Below are 18618 nucleotides of genomic sequence, written 5' to 3'. Positions count from 1 at the left end.
AATATTCTCAGCTAATACAGGTATCGATCACTAACAATATTTACTCACCAAAATATTTACAGAAATCGTAAATTGCTAACTGATAACACGCAAATAACTGTGTACAATCTTCTTTTTAATTCAAAATATTTCAAATTATTTCGTGCCACTTCTTACTCCATGCTTAAAAAATCTTTATAAATATTTTTCTTTTTTCCGAAAGAAAGATGGCCCCATTAACTCTTTAATAAAAACTTAACTTTAATTTGAATAATAAACATTATTCTGAAATGTTGCTATGGTTACTGATGGTAAATTTAGAACGTTATATACGGGAAAAATGTAATCGTCTTGGAATAAAAACTCTCGAATAATGGACTTCAACGAAATGAAGTACGGTAGCTTTCAATATTCAAAGACTGATGATAGAGAACTTATTAATTTTAATAATAATTCAATTTTGAAAATAAATACACCTACTGAATATAATGATTTATCTTATTATATGAAATATGAAAATAACAATTTCACTCTTATCGAGTTCTGTTCGAAGAACTTGGCCATTACAGTGATCGATCGAAGATTTTGAAGAGTTTCAACGTTAGCTAAGAAGGACAATGACACTTCAACTAAAAAACTATTAATATTAAAAATATAAATTCTAATTTATATATATATATATATTTTATTAACGATTTAGTCAACAAAATTATTATTTATAAAATTAATAAAAAGTAAATAATACCGAGTAGAATTCTATAATTTATATTTTAAATAGGATTTACTCATTTTATTTTTAAATATAAATATAGAAATGCTATTTATAACTTCATTAAAATTATAAATTTCTACCTTTTAAATTATTTAAATGTTATCACGAAGCTTGGTATATATATTATAAAAGTTTTTATGCTGCTTTACAAACTAAATAAATATTAATATACGCTATTTAATAGGAGAATTTTTTTGATTAAATATTAAAAATTAAATTAAGTTTAACGATTAATTTGAAATCAACATCATTAAGCTATTTTATGAGAGTGTTAAGTTAATTAAAAAATGTACAAAATAGAATTTTTTATTTATTTATACATTTTAAGTAAATAAAGTATTTTATTTACTTAAAATGCATTTTATTGTTATTTATCTATATATATAAATATATGATGTAAAAACACGATTTAAATATATATTATCTCTGGTAATGCAGTTATAAGTCTAATGAAATAATGCTTATAATCCATATTAATTGTATTTATCCATCCGCATCCTTTCAGCATTTACCGAGTTCTGTTCTGGGGTTTTCCCTTTAATTTGACCTTCAAAGAGGACAAATTTCTTTTCGTCGATTTTGTCCGCAGAATCAGATTCGACTGCGCAGATTGATGCTGCTAAACCTTAACATATAACATTTGAAATAATATTTTATAAATGAATAGAAACACGGGGGAGAGTATATTTTAAATAATAAAAATTAAAAAAAAACTAGAAGGGAATAATGATGTAATTTCAGAATATGTTAAATAACTTATACAGCTATTAAAGTTTTAATGACAAAACCAAAATAAGTCCAATAAGACTTTATTGCTGTGACGTCACAAGTGAGTGAACACGTGGTTGCTATGGTGACACTCGTAAGAATGCAATTTCTCCGTTTTACGCAAAATGCAACAGGGCTTTCGAAGTAGAAACTATGCAAGGGAAGATAATTAACTCGATTCCAATTAAAGAATGAAATAAATTTCTTTTAAAAAAAATAATAATAATAATTAATATATAATTAAATTATATATTATATAAAAAATGTTAAACGTGGAATAAGTAATAATTTAAAAAATAAAATAAATTAAATGGGTTAAAGATATGTAGAAATGGCGAAGAAAGAACGGCATTGATAAGAGACAGTAAATTTTCTATTAATATAAAAATCGATTGGAATATTGACTAACAAGTCACGAATTAAACATTGATTTTTGTTCTTTCTAATTCATTTTTTAACCCCAAAAAAAAGTGTTTAATGAAATTTTTAAATTAATTTTTCTATCAACAAAAAAATTTAAATTAGTTCTATAAATTATCATAATCTTGTAAGTAGTTCTAATCCAGTTAAACTTTGTCAATGAATTTTATCGGGATTTATATTTTATCTTCTTATTAAAATATTTGTTATTTTATTCTCTTATGCGGAAATGTAACACGTTTATCTTACAGGCTAATTTCTCAATAACAAATATACAGATTTTTAAATAATTAGACGAAAATATATATATATATTATTTTGTACGGTTATAAATGCAATTATTTAATAATTAATTAGTATTAAAATAATTTCGATTAACTGTTTATTATTATTATTATTAATTCTAAAACAGTTCCAAAATTAGAAAATATTTAATATAAAATCAAAATTATAATTAATTTTTAATTTATTTCACTCTAATGAATAGTATATAGGTGTTATTAACGATACCTTATGAACTAGGAAATATATATATATATATACATATATATAATAATATTTACGCTCGAGACATTATTATTCAATTATAAAGAAAAATTATTCTTTTCCGTTTATGAATTTTTTTAAAATTATTTCCTTATTTTCAATGCTAAATTTCCAAATACTAAATTACAAAACTAAAAAGAAAAAATATATTCGATTTTATTTATTTAAAAAATTATTTAATTTTATCAACATTACAAATAATTTTAATTGTAAAATTTTTCGATAAGAAGTAATAGTGTAGTTGAAATGAGTTAAAACTGCTAAAAATTATGGACATTATTTCACTTCAAACTAATTGTAAAGTGTCACATAAAATAAAATTCCGATTAAAGTGTCTATTAAGAAAAAAATTCCACGAATATATCATCCAGCGAAACTTCCAAAAGTGGCCCAAAATGTTATCCTTTTCTAGCAAAGCGCCAACACCCAGAAGGGCAAACATGGCGTACTGATGGGTCGATCAGTAACATAGTTACCTTGTTGCTAGGACAACCAGTAACAAGGGTAAACGCCCAGTAACAATGCTTATATAAAGCTTTAAAATATAAATTTTATATATGATCACTTAATTGTTTTCTTCTAATCTACAATGGAGTTTATGTAACGAAAATTACATACCGCCACTCATACGGTTAAAAATAAGGAAATTTATAATTATATTTACCTTACAATTGTAGTAAATCACACACCTGGTTATTTCTTACCTACGGGAAAACAGGAAGGGACGATAAAGACTGTGTGCTGGATGAGTTTCACTGAGTCGTTTCGAAGAGAACCTATATCAAGCAGGCTTTCCACGCGTATAGCAGGCTCGATAGCGCCACTGGATGAAATGGGATGGATGGAAACCACGTGCTCAGGTACGGGGCCACTGTTACATCTACACTCTCTTATGATATAAAATATAATAAAGGAAATATATATATATATATATTAAATTTTCGTACAGAAAAATTAAATATTTATATACTTTCATAATTTAACTTAATTTCTTTGTTGTTAAAGTAATTATATCATTAAAAACATCTACGAAGCAACTACGAGTAAAACTTTTTTTTTTCAAAGGAGAATAATAAATTACTTATTTATATATTTGTATTAAAAGTTAAAAATAAATTTAAATTTGATCCATTTTCTTAATAATTAATAAAAAATTTTACGTATAATTATTAATTTTTGTGTTTTATTACAGAAAATATTCTTTTTTTATCTAGTAAAGTTTAATTGGTTAATTTTTTTTTAAATTTTTGATTTTAACCAATCGTATATTTTCAATCTTTTTTTTTTAAATAAAAGATTGATTACAGATAAAAATCGTTTTATATTTTAAATAATTTCTTTTTTTACATTTTAATATTTATTTAGAGATCAGATTTAAAAGTAAAACCAAAATTATTGATACAGGAATCGATAAGGAATGCAGTCCAGTTTAAAATTTGTTGTCAAGTTGTGGAGCAGACGACGTCGAGACGGATATGACTCTCAGGACAAAATAAACGGAATTTTTTTTTTTTCTTTCTAACTTTTTATTTTATTTTTATTTTTATTCTAAATATTTTTTAATATAAGATAATAATATATAAAAAAACAATTATTTTCATTAAGAATTCCGAAATAGTAAATTTAAAGCGAATAAATTTCGTATGGATTGGTCAAGTGATAACTACTGTTTTTTCAATAAAAATAACTATAATTATTACTTTTTAAAGCCTGATTAATAAATTTTAAGAAGTTTAATTTATCAAAATTCGTATTTATTTCGGGTCATGTGACTACGGAAAGTGATAGCGCATTATCCAATTCCAGTCACGTGACGGTTACGTAGCATTATTTAAATTATACAGATGTTGCGTCGCTTTCGAAATTTATTTTTATTTTTATTTTATTTTATTTTATTTTTTTGTTTTGTTTTGTTTTAGTGTTAATTTTTAAACCTATCTTTCCTTATCTTAAGTAAACTTATGTCTATTAGGCCTATCATTCAGTGTTTATGAGGTCTTTTTGATGATTTTTATGGACACTTTTGATATATATATATATATATATATAAATTTATTTGAATTATTTTGCGCATTTACATCGATCGTAGCAAAGTACAATTGTAACTAAACCGATAATACAACTATCCAGTTCTTGTATTAAAAAAAGCAAACGTGTAATACACGGGGGGATGCAAAAATTGTGTATCTTCGAATGATGTTTAACGCATAGTTCATTATTATTTTATATTCCTTATTTGTGACTTACGCATAAAGAATTAATGTTTTCCCTCACAATAAAAACTGTATACACCCCCCGTACACGGCGCCTTCTGATAGCGCAAAAGGAAGAAAGTCTAATTATTTTTATCTCCTTTAATTAATAGCGGTTCATAAAATCTACCTATTATAATTATTTTATTAATGGTCTTATCTATAAATATGACACAAACTGTAATTTGGTGCATAGCTATAAATTTACGAGAAAGATTAAAAAAAAAAAACTGTCAACAAAACACGTGAAAGTTCCGACTCAAAATAAAAAACAAAAAGCAGTTGTAAAGTTTGATTATAAATTTTACAGACATAAAACTGAGATTTTTATCTTTAAATTTGTTTTTTTTTAAATGTATATATATATATATATATATATATTCACAACCGGTTTATTACTGCGTATGCATTCATACATTTATACTTTGTTTTGATGAACATTGCAAATAATTTTCGATGGATATTTTGCTAAGTAATAGTATTCCAGTCACAATTTCAATTGTTTTTATTTGTTATATAAGTTACTAAGTTTCTTGTGAAGAAATTTACATTTATTAAAGTTCACTCTGAAGTTTCTGCAGTATCACGAGAATCGTGTCAAATTCGACAAACTGACGTTCGATTCGTGTATCTGCATATTTTAATATATTCAAAACATGATCTAGCGATAAATTTATATTATAATGAATATTTATCGATCATATTTAAATAAGCTATTAAGTAATATTAAAAATAGTACGGGCGATATTTATTGTTTCTATGTTGGAGCCTAAATGTCAGTCGTAAATAAGCTCAGTTTTTAAAATGATAATTTTGTTAAAATTATTTAAATTCGACTTATTATATTATATTTTTCATTAATATCTCGAATAGAATAAATGAAATATGAAGTTATATAGGTATTACAAATGCTATTGTTATTTTTCGTTTGTGTGTTTGTATCTTTCCTCTATGGGTACTGAGAGGGCATTTTCCCCTGTCCATCGTGGATTGGATTGAATTGATGGGGTAAGGCAATTCAACAGGTGGACGGCAGTGGCGTAGCGAGGGGGATGCAAGGGGGTGTATCATGCATTGGAGACCATTTGGTCTTGGAGACCATTTGGGCGCCTCTCTGCGAGTGGCGCCCAAATGGTCTCCAAGACAAACTACTATATATGTGTTTCTGGAGGGGAGAGGGGCGCCAATAAAGTGTCGGGCGCCAGTTATGTTCGCTACGACACTGGTGGACGGGTGTCTCCCGGGATGACTTTCTACGTGAAACTGAGCCATGTTTAGGTGTTTTATATATAGAGAAAATCCAGAAAACACTCACGCGAACCCACGCCCCTTACTAGTATTCGTGATTTTATCCTAGTGGCGTGTTATTCTATGGGTGAAAAAGGAAATTGCCTGGGGCCTTCACTAAAAGCCCCCCCCCTAGTTTAACGCTCGGTTACTGATGCGCAGGCCCACAATCGAGGCAGCTGAGAGATAAAGGACTTGGCTCGATATACCCGTGAAAAATTCGTGGAAAAAATTAATTAAGATTTGACATTTTAATTTAAGTGGCATAAAAAGTTATAAACAAACGAACAGGATGATAAGGAAAACTTAAAGAAAAACAAAAGCTTGAACAATAGAACAAATAATATTCAAAAGCAAGGTTAACCAAAAAATAAAAAGAAAGCAACGAAGTGAAGAGAATGGGCAATACTTTCGTAGCTTGTGTTTGACATTTAATTCAAGGCCGAAAAAAAATGTAAACATTTGTAATAAAAGAAAAGTTTATTTTATAAAATATTTTAAAATTTATATAATAAACTTATTTTTATTTTATATCATAGAAATGAAATCGTAACTTTTTTTTTTTTAATCGATGAATTATTCAAAACGTGTTTCAATGTATTTACGTTACCAAACTATATTAAAAATTCTACATTTTCTGTTTACTAAACTAAAAAATAATTTCACATATTCTTGAATACAGATTTTACTTAAATGGAATGCTAATAAGCTATCTTCCATACAGTTCGCAGGGGTTTTAGTTATTTAAGAATAAACAGATGAATTCAATATTAAATTACTGTAGTTAAATGTAGGTAAATTTGTATGGAAAATTCAGACTTTTTCTACAGAAAAAAAAAAAAAAATGTTTTATTTCTTAAAATCCCTCATATTTATTTCTGTATATTAAATTTATCCACTTATTGTTGTAAAAAATTTATGTTATTTAGCTTATAAGTTATAATTTTTTATCACAATAAGTGGAATGCTAATGGAATGGGCAATCATTTATAATTTATTGTTTTATGCATCTATAAATAAAAAGAATATTAAAAATATCCGAATTATTAATGAAGTAATTTTTTATTTGAATAATATAACTAAATTATTAAAATTGCATATAATTTTAACAGATTTTGCTATCGTTTTTATTTAAATAATTCAATTTTTTTATGATTATGGCTTGTTTTCGTTCGGCATTATTATTCTTATTTTTCTAAATTTAATTATGTCTAGAATTAAAGATTAAAATGCAAAAAAAAAACATTATAATTTAAAAACGTTGTTGTTCCGTTAAAATATAATTGCTTCTATAATAAATCTTTCATATTTATTGTGAGTATAAACGAAATTTCGCTTTAGAAAATCGTAATGTATCATATTTATGATTAATACATTTTATTAAATTCATTTAAACATCGGTAATTGTATTTTTCTGTAAAAATTTTGCGTCGATATTTCATTTAAAGTCTTCTTTTTGACTTGTACAGGCCTAACAACCCAATCCACAAGTGTGAAAGTAGATCTGGCGATCTTGATCTTCCTCTACGCCTCTTCTCTACTCTGGATTTATGGCTTAAGGCACGGGTTCTTAACCATATTTTTCTTTGTTCCATGGACCCCTTTCTAGTCAAATAATGTCACGGATCCCTTCTCGGAATATTTTCAAATACATAAAATAAAATTACAAAAGAAACCAGTTACATAGAAATACGTTTACTAAAATAATAATAATAAAAAACATGATATAGTAATGTATGTGCTATTGTATTAACACAATAATTAAAAATTTCACACAAAATTAAGAAGATAAGTTGATTTTTGCCCTTCCAAGTCCACGGATCCTTGAAAACCTTCTACAGATTCTCAAGGTGGGCCACTGATTAAGAACCCCTAGTTTATAGCATGCTGGATATAGCTTTTACTGTATTTAAATTAATTGATAACAAAATATTACCATTTTCAAAGTTGATTTCATTTCAACATTCTTTTAAATTAATTTAATATGCTGTAATTCATTCATTAATATAAGTTTTAATTAGTTTCATATTTACTTAAGATTTTGTTAGTTACACCTTTGTCACATTAAATATGATAAATATTTAATAATATTAATAATAAATCGTTTATGACAAAGAGTTGAAAAGTATTTTTTATTGATCCAAGATTTAAATTTTCAGAAAACAAAAGCAAAATAATATAGAGGAACCAATTGATTTAGATGTTTTGATCGTCGATTAACATTTAAGACGTCCTTTCAATATATTTTACAACTCTTAAAAAATGGAATGGTATTTTTATTGTTTCTGTCAAGAAAGTAATAAATAAAAATATTTTATGCTCCATTTATTTATTTATTTTTTTCATCTGCAAGAGTAAGCTGAGATATTTTTAGTAAGAGATTTCGCATCTTTATATATCCAAAAAGTTGATGATTGGATGAAATACATTTTAAAAAATATATTATTCAATTTTTAAGCATTCTTTATATAATTTGGAATTTCTTTTTTAAATACGTAAAGTAGAAATTCCACACACTATGACTCCGATCAGTAGTCACTATCGCCTATACTGAGAATACAGTGACTGGTTACATTGAGTGGAAACTCTGAATTTATTAACTCAGACATTAGAAGGATACGTTAAAACAATTAAAAACGATAACTTGAAGATTTATTAATTATAATTATTATGGTTTTGGTGAAATGTACCCTATTCGATTAATATTGGTGTCTAGTGTTATGCCGGACAAAGGTGCATGTCTGCGTTTAAGAATTTCCTGATTATATACGGTATATGCTTAGTATAGCTTCTTTCTGTGACGTTATTTATATGCTGTTACGAAATAAGAAAGGACTACTGGCTCAATAAGTATACTATATTTTCTCTACATTTATTATTATTATGAAAATTATAATAATTATTAATAGCTTAAATGTTTTGGGGCATGCTAATTTCGATAATATTAAATGACTGATAAGTCCGTGATTGTAAGCGGATTCTGTATGTTTATTTACAAATAGCATAATCGTTTCTTGGTTATACTTTAAACAAAAAAGCATTAATAATATGTTAATTATGTATCTATTGTGTTAATAAGATAAATATTTTAAATAAAACATATTGCTTTCGACTTATTAAATTGAGAGAACTTATCGGGAATTCAATATATTTAAGTTAATTTTTATCCAAACGCATCTATCTATCAGTCTTGACGCCTTTTAACATTGTTTATGTTTTGTATTTGGACATTGTTTTGAGAATATCATTCATTTTATTTATTTACAAAAGTAAATAAAGAATAAAACAAATAAACTTTCTGAAAGTGTTGTTAATAGAAGTTTTCCAGAGGACATAAATCGCATTTAAATGATAAAACACACGAAAAAAAAACAAAAAAAATAATTTTTATTTGTGAATTTTATAATTAAATAATTCGTAAAGCAATATCTTTTATTATATTAGGATTATTTTAATAGAAAATTACAATAATAATTTTACTACTATAAATGTACTACGTATCAATATTAATTTAAAACGGATAAAGAAATTGAAGACCTTGGAGCATGAATATGTTTACTCATTTTTTCATGTTTTTGGGAAAACATTCTTAAGTTCAGAATTTTCTCATTATTTTAGTACAGAACACTGGTGATTAATGATAGTTAGAAGCCAGTCTACGAGAAGTTATGGGTCATAAGTCTGGAAATTAGACGGCCGGATGGCCGAGCGGTCAAGGTGACAGCCTACCGCTCTGGGGGACCCGGGATCGAATCCGAACGGGTCGAATAATCCCCAGGAATTTTTCGGGGGGTGGTCCGTTCGGATATGTCGGGCCCCGTCCCTCACCACCCGGTCGCCCCATTGTGGGCCTGGCCGAACCCATAATGGGCCTTCTAAAAAAGGCCCTCTTAGTGCCCACAGGGCGGAAAGAGTTAAAAAAAAAAAAAAAGTCTGGAAATTAGATTCATCCCACGTTTGCAGAAATTCAACGATGTTCAACAAAGAAACTGAATTAACATGTTCTTACTCGAAGGTCATTAATTATAAAAAAAATTATCGCAATATACAGCAAATCCTCATTTAACATCGTCAATAGATTCTTGGAAATTGCGACATTAATTTAAAAGGCAAAACCAATTTTACCATAGGCTTAATGACATAAACAATGGTTAATTTCTTATTGGAACGTGTTTGAAATCTCCAGCATTTAGTTTTCACCACATAGAATCAATTCTATTGTTTATAAAAGAAAATTCAACAATAATAATTGAGCATCCGCAGAGGAGGGCTAACGGATTACTTGTCCTCTTGGAATCGAGTAAAAAATTCTACAAATTGTAATCGTAAAAGTGATTGAGATACGTAACCTTACACCCTCGATCATGGGATGGTTTGTCTGTCTTTTTGTATTGATGCAATGCTGTATTCTATGATCTTGTGAAAAAACCAAAAGATTTAAATAATTAAATAAAAATTTATTGATACAATTGTCTCCAAGCTTTAACCCCCTGAAAAATTTTCTGCCCATGTCCATGATTACAAATGTACTGTACTTGTTTCTCTTTCAACAACGTTATAACAAAACAATGCTAAGTGAGGGGTTGCTGTACATTATCAAACTGAACTTTAACTTTCTCTTAATGACTTTTACCATTTATTGCAATTGTATTTACTTATTGTACTGCACACGTAAAGAAATTAAAACTAATTTTACAATTAATTTCTGGCAATAAAATTGAATAAAATTTCTGTACCTTTTTTTACAGAAGGCACAAAACTTTTTTACAATAGTCTCCTATTTATATGATGTGTCGATAGTATCAGTTAATTAATAAATTCATTAATTAATATAATAAAAATTTTATTTATGTACTTTTTGCAGAAATATAAATGATAATTTTTTTATTACTAAAATGAATAAATGATTACAAACAACTGTTATCAGTTTGCTGAATATTATTATATTGTAAATATAATATAAATTATAACTTGATCAAAGGTGAAAAGATAAAATTAAAATATATTACTCAATTTTAAACTTTAGAAATAAATTGTTGCTATGAATTACATTATTTTAAAAAAAACCTGTTCATTACGGAAACATTCAAAACAGGAAAAATATTCGGTATTTTGGATTCTGGTTTACACAGGTTTTACTGTATCTGTAATTCAAAGGGGAAAAAATGATATTCTGCAGGATCTTACGTATAAATCGAAAGAACAATTAGGATAAAAAGTAAAATACAGCCGAACTTCCAATAAATATCATCTCAAACTACGTCCATGTAAACAGCGGCCATTTTTTTTACAACCAGTTTTTATTAAACAAAATTGCATACAAAATGACCAATCAACAGCCACTTCTGACCTCCGAAGAACGGACATTTTTCATGTTCGCATTAGTATCCGTTGTTCAGAGGTTAGACTATATTAAATTTTATAACTCATAAATTTAGTATCTTTCTGTATACCGACATCACTGTTTAAATAACATGTTTATTGTGACGTTATCGAGGCAAATTCAAAAAAGAATTTCGAAAACATTCATTTATAATTTTATTTTAAATTTTAATATTAGAAGAAGAAATATAAAAAGTATTATTAATTTATGAAATGAATAGAAATGACCATTTAGAATTAATTTTTTTTAAGGATATTCATAACTTACTTAATAGAGTAAATTAATAATAATATTCATTATTAATGAAAAATTCTACCGTTCTTTATTCTACGATCGAGAATTCACGACCAAGTTGTTATTTTATCCTTTAATTTTCCAGGATAAAACTGCTATTCGTGCACCTCTAATTCCATTTTACTGTTCAACCGATCCTATCTGACTAATGTTTATTATTGAGTGATATTATGGTAATAAACTCTTCCGTGGATTGGTCGAAACTACATAAGAGCCATTACTTGTTTTTCTCAGAAATATTCTGTGATCATATTGTTGTATAGTAGCTCTCTGGTAGTTCTTTGTTACTGAAACAATTTCCTATCTAGAAGATGAAATCCGCTGCTTACTAGAAAGCCCTTTACCATTGACTGTATTGGAGATATGTATGATCATTTTCTAATTTATCCGCTATTCGTATGGAAACACTACACGTTTTGATGTTTAAATGATACTCTCAAGAAAAATAGTTTCTTCTGGAGGGTCACTTCAGATGGAATGCAAAATGGAATCAGTAAAAATACATTTAAGTATATTACCATTGTGTTCTCAAAATACTTCTGAGTTATGTAAGAAATGATTTTTAGATTTTCCCTGAAGCTATATAATATGGCATGGTAATTTTTTCGAGTTTCATCTTCTGGATCAGTAATCCAGAAGATGAAACTCGAAAAATTGCCACCCCGTATTATATAGGAATTGTAAAGAGCTATTTCCCAATCTATTGGGATCTTATTGAGAGAACTTACTGTATTCAGAATTTTTAAAGATTTCATTTCGGTTTTTAATTAATCTTCTGGATCAGTTAAATTTCCAGAATAATGAATTTACTGCAGATTGAGTCGGGAATTCATCAGAACATTTTTCTTTATCTTATCCAAAGATACTCATACTTTAGGTCAGTGATTCTCAACCACTGTGCCGCCATTGCAAATACACATACATAAGCGACGTCAGACAAGTAGTTCAATTAGTTCTACCCTACCTAGGCCGCGTTTGAAAATTGTAATAGGTGTTACCGATAACTGCCGGTAGTTACCAAAGCATTTAGAAACGACCTAAATAACCATCTGCGTTTAAAAATCACTGTTATGACGTCACCGATTGTCCTGTGGTACTTACCAAAGTAACCGCGTGTGCCGCCAAATTTTTAAATTATTAAAAGTGTACCGTGACGAAAAAAGGTTGAGAATCACTGTTAAAGATGGTTATTCGATATCCGCAGTATATCAGCAGTTTGGAAGGTATTGCAATTTTACTTGTACGTACTGCGTGATGGCGGCAGCAGGTGCGCTCAGCTGTATTCGGCGACCTGCTATACGATATTCTCCATAACCTCGCGATGTTTCAACTACATTTCATATTTTAGTTACTGTAGGGTAAATGAGAGTTAGATGGCGAACCGGGTTATATGGTGAACACGTGTAATTACTGTATAAACTGAAAAGTAGTGCCACGTATTATATATTGTGTCATTTGAAAGCCGTGTGTGCTGTTTACGCGTAATGATGTAAAAATAAGTGAAAAGAATCGAATGTTTCTGTCTGACTTGCAGATTGTTTTACACGTCTATAGAAAAGTCTAATTATTTTTTTAAACAAGCAACATTAAACAAATTCATCTTTTGGCCCGACAAAATCTTCGTCTCACTACGAAAATTCGACCGTGCAATTCCTGAATGCCTAAAACATTCCTTTGTGTCCAAAGAACTTAATCATTCAAATCTGCCACAATGTTGGCCAATTGAAGATTTTTTCGGATATTTAGCATAAATAGAATACGATAAAGGTCGACCAGAAAAAATACCTCACAATTGATCCACTTTCACTATAAAAGCTGACACGAAGGCCATCCAAAAGAGATGCAAGTCTATCGAAACAAACTTACGATCGTGGACCATACGAATGCGTTCGTTAATTTTATACTATTATAAATGAAATTTATTTTAAAATAATATAATATTAAATAATTACTTCAATTTTTTGATAGAATACTTTGCTTTAAAAGCCATCGATGATGAGAAATAGTAAATGACGCTAAGACTGAAATAATTCAGGAGTGTTTTTTTTTCAGATTTAGCCATGGATAAATTTGTGGAAGATGCATGAATACATGCAAATGTGCATAGAAAGCTAGAGTTGTTCTTGTGTAAGGAGCGATTTGATCCTCCCGATCTAAGTCTGAAAATTACCAGTAGATATTGATTATCTGGATGATTTCTTCTGTTGGGACTTGGAAAATTATCAAGAAACAAATTATTTGGAAATTATTCTCGGACTTGCTGAGTACTCGCAACAAGTAAACGATGAGTGCGAGAATCATCATGTATCGTGTGATCAGAAAGTTGAGATGAAAGATATTAAGCATTGTCTCAACAGATAGAGGTTTTTATATTTATTTACTACGTATATTTATTTCATTTTCTGCATTGTTCTATATTATAGAAATAAAATAATTTTAATAGTATATTATAGAAGAACAAAGATATTTTAATACTTATATATTCACTAACATTAATAATGGATTTTATTTATTTATTTTTTATTCTTTTACAATAAAAATAATATTGACATTTTACTATGATTATTTTATCTTATTAAAGAAAAATAAAATCAAAGTTCTAATCAAAATTAAATTCTTTTACACTTTAATGCGATGAGCGAGTTCTTCATTATAATAAATTCAATTTCGACAATGCTCATTTTCCTTTTTCAATTGATGAGGAAGATCTAAAAAAAAAGCAGAATCCAAGAAGAAAAATTGGATTCTTTCTGTTTAATATAATTATTTAATATTCATCAAAGCTGATGGATTAATCAGCAAAGTTTTAAATAATTTTATTTGTTTTCCAATTTAGATATATTGTCGCTCCTGAAAAAAATGTTCAACATTATCAATCATTAACCATCACTTACCATCATCATACCTCAGCAAAGTAATCGGAGAGACCAAGCATTCTTATTGATCCCAACAGGTTAGATTATCTCTATATTATTGTAGGATCTATAGCAGTTAGTATGGAACTTCCAATCTCTATACTTCCGTGAAGAACATAGCTTTGTCCGTATCATAGGCAATTCAATGTAAGTTGCCTGTGATACGGGTAAGGTTTTTCACTGTTTCATTAGGTGAAGGTGTTAAATTTCAGAATCAACAGAAAGTAAAGGATGGTATCAACCTATGTCACATTCTTCATTGGAAAACACCAAGTGAATGTAAAATAACTTCTTCGTCTACCGAATATTTCTGTTTTGAAGGCTAGACATCAATAACACCCATTGTGTAATAAAGTTTGATACGTAACACACATTCATCTATTCCTTTATCCATTACAACGTTTTAATTTTATTTTACTGATTTAATCTTTAATAATAATAATAATAAATATATGTTATCAATAGTTTTGCGTAAACAGTTTTTAATTCATTTGCACTTTTCATTTTGATACAACAGGATAGTCGAGGATATGACGTTCAATGTGCACATCAGTCAATCAAATTATCTATCTAAATTATACATGTGTTTTCCTCTACGAGACCTTGTAGGGTTGTAGTCTTGTAATACTACGAAAGAGAAAGATAATTCAGTAATTTTATGTGTATATAAATTGACAATAATATAATTGATACATTATACATCAAACCTAGCAGTATCGCTTAATTGCTCACAGTCAGTGCCTCTCTATATTTTCGATATCCTGTGCAGTTTTAATTGTTATGCCTCCGAAACTAGCAACGAAGAGGGCCTCCATAACAGTTCAAGCTGTAAGATACCGAAAATGTAGATGATTCGGGGTTATCCGGGATTAGAGGGCCTACGAAACTAATGTATAATTCCCTTAAAAAATGTTTTTTTAAAGAGTAAAACCGCACCATAAATATATTTCTATATTTTAATTACACAAAATGTATAATTCCCGTTTCAATCGTACACATTTGTTTCTTAGAAGAATATAAAGATATTTATTTAAAAATTATTTAAATAATTAAATATTTTAGATGAAAATCTTAATTATTTTCATTTTAATTTTACAGGTTACAGAAGAATTTCATCTTTGTATATAATTATTTTTTACGTACTTATTTACGTAAATATTAAAAAGAAACATTGACATTTTCAAAACTGAATAAAAATGAAAAACAAAAATTAATATTGTAAATTCTCCAACTACGATTGTGACTTTGACATTTTCCCGATTGTGACTTCACGAATTTCGACTTGTTTTACCGATTGTGGCTCAATATTGACATCTTTCCGATCGTGATTACTCGAATTTCGACCATCCTCAATCGTGTCAATTCGTTAAAAAGCGAACATAAAGAAATTCAAGAAGAAAAGGAAATTTAAGAGTCCTACAAGAAAATATTCTCTAATCAGTCTTGGTCTTCGATCAATTTAAAAACTTAAATTCCATTTAAATTTATCATGTAATTCTCTGTATGTAAACAATTTTGGATCTTTAATATTAATAAAGCTTTTGCTTGATTTGACATCAAATTATTTAAAAAAATAAAAATTGTGCATTTTCGCTAATTTATTAACATTAAATATTTATTAAAATCGGTATATTATATTTATTTTCTCGAATAATCCGTGCAGTGGTGGTTTTAGATTGTGCGAGTCCCTAGAAGAGCTTGAACTTGCGGGGACCTTTTAACATATATGTATACAACGTATCGAAACTATCGCATGATATTTCATATTATAAAAGATTTTTGACTTTGACTTCAACAAATTCTAGATTCCTTGTGTCGTAGCCACGTTCTTTGTGCGTGCCTGAGAGCTCTAATTTTTGGTATTCTTCTTTGTATTTAGTATCGATCATAAAATATAAAAAATTATCGCATATAAAAATATTTCCTGTTTAGCTTACAATGGTTATACGCAAATACTGTAGCACGGAACAAAGCCGAGGCCATTTAGTCGCACAGAATTAATTATTCATAGTCAATTTCTGAGGTAAAGGTTTGGTTGGCTACTTACAGGAGAACTTTAATCCCTTGTGTTTTCTAAGTGTCAATCAGCGTGCACAGTTAAAATTTTTGTAACGGTTCAAACAGTCGGTAGGGTGGCCGAGCAATCTAGGTTGCTGTTTAAGGTACCAGTTTCTTCGGAGGAGTGGGTTCGGATCCCTCCCCTGCTAGTTAATGTGTTCTTTTACGTTTAGTTTTGTGTAGATGTATGCAAATCAAATCGTCGCTTTCGTTACTCGCTTTTTGTCGATTCGTATAAAAATGGACGAACAAAGAACGATTTTATTGCTACGTTTGCACAATGCGTTTATTGCAATCGATACTCGCGTCGACACTGCATCCGATTTTCGCGAGTAGAAATTTGAGGTTGTCGGCAAGGTTTCTGAAGCGAATGCCAGTTTTACACTTTACGGTGGAAAACTGAAATAATGGAAACGTTTGCAGACAAACTGTTTCTGCGCGCTTTGCATCAGCGTTTCTTAAACATGATTACAAAAAAATGCGTAAAAACTCTTAGTACAGTATAAATATAAGGTAAGAAGTTTCGCGTTTCAAGAAGAATGCGCAAAAATCGTGTTGGTAGGGGTGGGATTTGAACCCACGCCTCTGTAGAGACTGGTGCCTAAAACCAGCGCCTTAGACCGCTCGGCCACCCTACCGCTCAACTGATTTCGACAAATGCCACATCACTTAAGAAAAGGGCGAGAAGGTTTTGGCTCTTCTCTTAAAACCCGGTGCGTGCCGTCGGTAGCAGACAACAACCAACGTAAGGCTAAACAGGCCAACGACACTAGCGCATAATCACCTCAGCTGACATTTTTTTTTTTAATTAGATGGTCACCACTTCCCCTATTCGAGAATCTGGATCATCCTTGTCCTGCTATCGCACCGCATGAACATTTTCTTTATTTCACTTTCAGAAAATTAAATTTCCTTTTTTAACAAACATAACTAAAGATATAGAAGATAATCAAACCTATATACAAGATTTTTGCCTTATATTTTACAATACAATTCCGACAAGTTGTCGGTATTTAGGCGAAGGGAGATTGCTTGTTTCCCTAGCCTTAACATTACAATTTTCTTCGGAAAGGTCTTAAGTTTCCGAGTAAGATTTTTGTTCCGTATTAGATATAAGTGTATCACAGAACTGCTGTATAGTAAGAAAAGTTGTATTCTTTCTTTTTCATATCTGTAGCAGTCAAAGTATAGGTGATTTAAATTCTGTTCTTCACCGCAGTCGCCAGCTGCAGTCTGTCTTCTGCCAATTTTTTTTAGGTACTCATTACTGTTGCAGTGTTCAGTATATAACTGGCTGCTTATAAAGTCATCTGAAAGCCATCGTAAATCTTTTATTCGTTTTTTATTAGTGTTCGACCATCTATCTTGTCACTCTTTATTTGTTTCATTCCTTATTAGCTTTTTTATGCTTTGAAATTAGAATTTTTCTGTAAATTTCTGCTTTCTCTAGTGTTTACAATGCGGAAGTACCACTAATAGATCTTTGAACGTTTATCTGAACTATTCTTATCATTCTATCTTTAGAACTTCGTATGTTACTGTTCGCCGTAGTCCGTTTTAGCAATTAACATCTTCCTCACCTTTTGTATCAGTGGGCACCGCTTTGCACATGCATTGTGATTAACTTCTCTCAGATTTTCTCTTTTACAATAGAGAGGTTGAGGCGCAAGTACAAACGATAACTTGTACGGCAAGCAGAAATACACATTTGGCGTTTTAAGTCCAAGTAAAAGACCTTGCAATCGTCTGTTTCTTTACAATATTATTCGTAAATGTTTAAATAATCATTATTTTAATAAAATACGTCATAATTTTAACCCCAAACACAAAAAAAATGAAGAAGTTTAAGCCGATCGTCTACTCTCATTCTAGACGTAGCAAACGCCATTATCGACCGTACAGAATTGCCAGATGGCGGCGCTCCTCCGTCCGCCGTTCACGTTT

General features: G+C 29.0%; 1 protein-coding gene and 1 non-coding gene across 4 annotated transcripts in view; both read right to left on the bottom strand.

Moving 5' to 3' along the window:
* LOC136980206 (protein NDRG3-like) overlaps positions 1–3310 on the bottom strand; it is a 29753-nt gene extending 26443 nt beyond the window's left edge. The window contains exon 1 of one of the 3 annotated variants that reach the window (XM_067276282.1): positions 3175–3310. The gene's annotated coding sequence lies outside the window, so the exon portion shown is untranslated. Of the gene's footprint in view, positions 1–3149 lie in introns of all 3 variants that reach the window. The other 2 variants (XM_067276281.1, XM_067276283.1) reach the window with 2 other exon arrangements.
* A 13920-nt stretch (positions 3311–17230) lies between these two features.
* TRNAL-UAG (transfer RNA leucine (anticodon UAG)) lies at positions 17231–17312 on the bottom strand. Its single transcript has one exon. It is a non-coding gene; the product is annotated as a tRNA-Leu (tRNA).
* Between the last annotated feature and the right edge of the window lie 1306 nt (positions 17313–18618).

Source organism: Centruroides vittatus, unplaced genomic scaffold (assembly GCF_030686945.1).
Source record: "Centruroides vittatus isolate TY-2023 unplaced genomic scaffold, ASM3068694v2 contig_680, whole genome shotgun sequence".
Taxonomy (NCBI): Eukaryota; Metazoa; Arthropoda; class Arachnida; order Scorpiones; family Buthidae; genus Centruroides; species Centruroides vittatus.
This window is presented reverse-complemented; position numbering and strand designations above follow the sequence as displayed.